At 34.9% G+C, this 4,830-nt stretch overlaps 1 pseudogene; it reads right to left on the bottom strand.

Moving 5' to 3' along the window:
* Window positions 1-1,399: 1,399 nt before the first annotated feature.
* On the bottom strand, window positions 1,400-3,814 carry LOC104873121 (annotated as a pseudogene).
* Between the last annotated feature and the right edge of the window lie 1,016 nt (window positions 3,815-4,830).

Below are 4,830 nucleotides of genomic sequence, written 5' to 3' on the forward strand. Positions count from 1 at the left end.
CATCTCCTTTTTCAAAGTACTGTAGTTTTCAGAGTAGAGGTCTTATATCTTTTGTTTAATTTATTCCTAGGTATTTCACTTTGGGGGCATATTGTGAAAGGTGATTTTTTTTTTCCTCTCTCAGTGTCTGTTGTTCATGTAAAGGAAGGCTATTGAATTGTGTGTATTGACCTTGTATCTACACATTTGGTTATTGTCTAGAAGACTTTTGGTGGAGTTCTTGGGGTCTTCTATAAGAGTGTTATGTTATCTGCAAATAATGACAATTTAAGTTATTCAGTTTTTTTATCTTTATTCCTTTTATTTCTTTCTCTTGTTTAATTGCTGTGCCTAATGTTTCCAAAACTATATTGAACAGAATTGGTGAGAGTGGACATCCTTGTCTTGTTCATAATTTTAGCATGGAGGATTTCAGTCTTTGACCATTTAGTATGATGTAGGCTGTTGGGTTTTCATAAATGGCTTTTGTCAGGCTGAAGTAGAGACCATCTATTCCAAATCTGTATGGTTTATATCATGAATGGATTTTGTTGGATGAATTTTCTGCAACTATTGAGATGATCATAGAGATGATCATATTGTGTTTGTCCTTGGTTCTCTTAATATGTGATAACACATTTATCAGTTTGCATATGTTGAATCATCCCTGAATCCCTGGAATAAATACCACTTAGTCATAGTATAAGATATTCTTTTTTTCTTTCTTTCTATTGAGTTTATTGGTACATTTTAGGTGTACAGTACAGTTTGTGTGATATTCTTAATGATCTGCATTCTGTTTGCCAGTATCTTATTAAGGATTTTTGCAGCTATGTTCATTAGGGAGATTGCTCCATAGGTCTCTTTTTCTTTATTTATTTTTCATTCATTATTTAAACATTTTCATTTGTCATGTATGTTGTAGGCTAAAAATTATTTAAACAAGATATATGACCTACATTTTATAGTTTAATACAAATTTCAGATCTTAAGGTATAACAATTTTTTCCTATTGTAAAAACTTTGCATGTTTACCTGAAATACAATATTTATAAAATAAAACAGCAACTGTAACAAAAGCAACATTATTAGGACAGCTGTTTACTTTTTAGTGGTTGCAGTGGAGCCAATTTACCTTATTGAGTACCTTCTGTTATTTAGAAACACTTAGGGTTCTTGACTACAACCAAGAATATGGTACTGATAAAGAAATATTATATATATGTATATACATATGTACATATATGCATAGCTCCATTTAAACAGTCAAGATGAAAGGACTGAATTTTACTTAAGGAAAAAATAAATTTTAAAACTTTTTTTTTGTACCAGAGATCAAACTCAGAACCTTACACTTGTGAAGCAGGCAGTGGCACCAGTAAAAAATAAATTTTGAAAATACATTTAAAAATACTCTCCCTCAACTACTGTTAACATATTTCACAATGCATTCACAAAACAAGTCACAAAACAATGTCTTGTGTGTGCTTTCATAGATTTTCCTGTTGGGGCAGTCATCAATCATCGTTCTCAATATTGGTCTTTGCATTACCCATGCCATTTGCCAGGCCAAGTACCTATCTCTAGCTGACATTACAGTTTCTTTATTATTCCTCTTCTCAAATTTACTCACTGCCTCTGGTAGTCTCTCTTGCTTTTACCCTGCTTTTGCCTTTCTTCTGTGAGTTTGTGTTTTGCTCCCATTCATATTTCAGAACCAGAGGGCTTCTCTTGGTCTCTTTCTTTGTTCTTTTCCATATTCTTCATTTTGCTGTCTCTTTCATGATCAAGAAACTCTTCCTTTGCCCTAGAATTTGATCTGCCTTCTTTTCTGTGATGTTTTTCTGAAGACTGAACTTACTTATTCTTTTCCCCTTTCTCTGCATTTATCATTATTTTTTATCTTTCCTTCTTTTCTTTCATGTGCTCTTCCTTTCTTTCTCTTCTCTTTCTTCTCACCTCTCTCACTGTGTTAGTCATGATCATTTCATTGTTTCTCTCTTGTTCCTTTGAAGAATATTTCTCTCTTCTCTATTCTCTTATCATTTCTTTGTCTCTGGTCTCCCCTTCGTTTATCTTGGTGTTCATCCCTTTTGATGGGAATCTCTATGACTGGCCTCTCTGGGTTTATGAGAATCCTTTGCTCTTCTGTAGTCATAGTCAATATATAGTTTTCCCAGTCCCTGGATTGCCTCTCTTCATGCTGATCTTCCCTTTTCTCATGCCCTCTGAACTTGGAATTTTTGGTGTGGTGTTTGGCCCTATGCCTTCTTCACTAGATAATCTTGAGTGGGTGTGATTTTTTACATGCTTGGAATAATTCCTGGAGGTCTCTGGATCTTTGCCCTTCTGCGATTCACTTTATTTTCTTACATTTCATCATTTTAACTGCTCATGCTATCACAGTCACTGTGTGCATCTCGGTTTTCCTCCTCCATCACACAAGTTTGAGTAACACATCTCTCTTGTGGTATTCTGTTCTCTGAATTTACTTCATCTGAGTGACCTCTTGATTTCTCTTCCTTTTTCCAGAACTGGCTTTATAAATGCTGCATATTGGTACTTCTTCACCACTTGATTTAATAGGTGCCTTCTTCTTCACTGCTTGATTTAATAGGTGCTATAAAACCCTCTCAGATCTTTCTACTTGGTTACATCCAAATGTACTTCTAGTGCAGCAGCCCTTTTTCTCTTTCTGCTTCTTCAGCTCTTTCTTGCAGTTTTTTTTTAATAAGCAGATGTCGCAAATGCCTCTTTATCATCAAATTCTATGTTTTTCATTTTTCATTCTCTCTGTATTTTTTCCATTTTTTTTTCCTGTTCCTTTTTTTCCAGTCTCAACTGCTTTTAGTAAGTTGTGGATATACTTGGGCTTTCAATCTTTTCCTGAAAGTAATTTGGGATTACTTTATTCCCTTTTTTTTTCTTCATTTCATCGTACAGTGGAATCCTCTGCAAAGGCTTTCTGCATCTCCAGTTGGTCTATTTCATGGCCTGCTTCTTTGCAGCTTCCCTCTGAAGATTTTCACTTACAGAGGTTTCATAATCATCATTAGAATCATTCCCAAACACTGATGGTTTCTGCAAAACAGGGTGTAATTGCTGTGTTTTCTTTGGGGAAAAGAAAGCCCATACTACCTGCCCAGAATCTCCATCTTGCTCCAATATCCACTGAACATAGTCATATAGTTCTCTTGTTCAGTTGGGCCTCTCTCTACTTTTGGGATCAAGATGATGCTTGCTTTCAGGAATAAATTTTGGGGTATTGCTTCATTTTCAAATTTATTGAAGAGTTTAAAGTAATGGCAAGAGTTCTCTAAATGTCTTGCAGAATTCAACAGTGAAGCCATCAAATCCTGGGCTTTTCTTAGTTGGTAAGGTTTTAATTATGTTTTCAATTTCATTGATTGATATTGGGTTGTTTAGAATTTTTAGGTCTTCTTCAATATTGGTAATTTATATGTATCTAGAAGTCTTTCCATTTCTTCTGTTTTCCAACTTACGCTTGTATAGGTTTACAAAGTAGGTATTGCTGATCCTCTGGATTTCTGCTGGATCCATTGTAATTTCACCCTTGTCATTCCTAATTGCATGGATTTGGGTCTTTTCTTTCCTTTTTTGGAAAGGTTGGCTGAGAGTGTATCTATTTTGCATATTCTTTTGAAAAACCAATTCTGTACTTCATTGATGTTTGCTATTGTTCTTTTATTCTCCATTGCACTGATTTCTCTCATATTTTTATAATTTTCTCTCTTGTGTGATCTTTGGATTTTACCTGCTCTTCTTTTTCTAGAATATTGAGCTTAAGTGTAAGGTTATTTTCTAACGTGAACATTAGGTTTTCCTCTGAGGAATATGAGTATATATAAGATATCAGATATATCCGATGTAGAACACAGAATTGCAATTAGTGACCAGGTAAATAAAGGTCTCAAAAATAGCAAGGGAGCATGAGAAATCAATCCAGCAGCTGCTAGATGATGCAAGCAAGAATAATATAAGAATGATCAGAGTCAATGAAGAAATAGGAGATAGTGTAAATTACATTAAAAATTATTCACAGAAATAATGGCAGAAAAGTTCCCAAACAGAGAAAAAGAATTTGACATAAAGTTAAGTGTGGCATTTAGGACTCCAACTATCCATGATCAAGAAAAAAAGTCTACACCTAGATAGATACTGGTCAAGATGCTAGAATCCCAACAGAAGAACAAAATCTTACAAGTAATTAGAGAAAAGAAACAAATCACATACAAAGGAAAGGCCATGAGAAACACAGAAGACTTCTCAACACAAACCCTCAAAGCTCATTTTTCTGTGGAAACTTTCATTTGAGTTTTTAATCTCCTGGATATCTGTTTACATCTGTTTTGTGAGTTCCATTTGTTTCCTATGCTGTAATTCCATCATGTTTCTGAGCTCCTGTGTTTTGTGTGTGTGTGTGTGTGTGTGTGTGTGTGTGTGTGTGTCTGGTCTAGAGTTAGTAATTATGTTTTGCAGTATGAACACAATCTTTGTTGTTATCTGAGAAATAATATCTGAGTTCATTGTTTATAGATTCCTCTTTTTTACCAGTTCACAAAGTCCAGGTGTTTGAGTTTCAGATTGTTCTACCTCATTGCCCCTTGGAGTTGCCTTGTTGATGTGGAAGTCTTGTTTTAGGTCTTGTTTAGATGTTTTTTCATCCCAATCAATGTAATTTTTTGCCTTTATTGAGGTGACTCTTTGCTCTTCCAGTGGACTTCAATAGTCAACAAGTGTCAGTGAAGCTTTCTCTCTACTACCCACCACTGCACCAATTCTTGGGCTCAGAATGATGGCCTTCTGGATACCTGCTCTGTGCTATTGTCC

The sequence above is a fragment of the Fukomys damarensis genome, unplaced genomic scaffold, assembly GCF_012274545.1.
Source record: "Fukomys damarensis isolate Sample0158 unplaced genomic scaffold, DMR_v1.0_HiC HiC_scaffold_24, whole genome shotgun sequence".
NCBI classification, from domain to species: domain Eukaryota; kingdom Metazoa; phylum Chordata; class Mammalia; order Rodentia; family Bathyergidae; genus Fukomys; species Fukomys damarensis.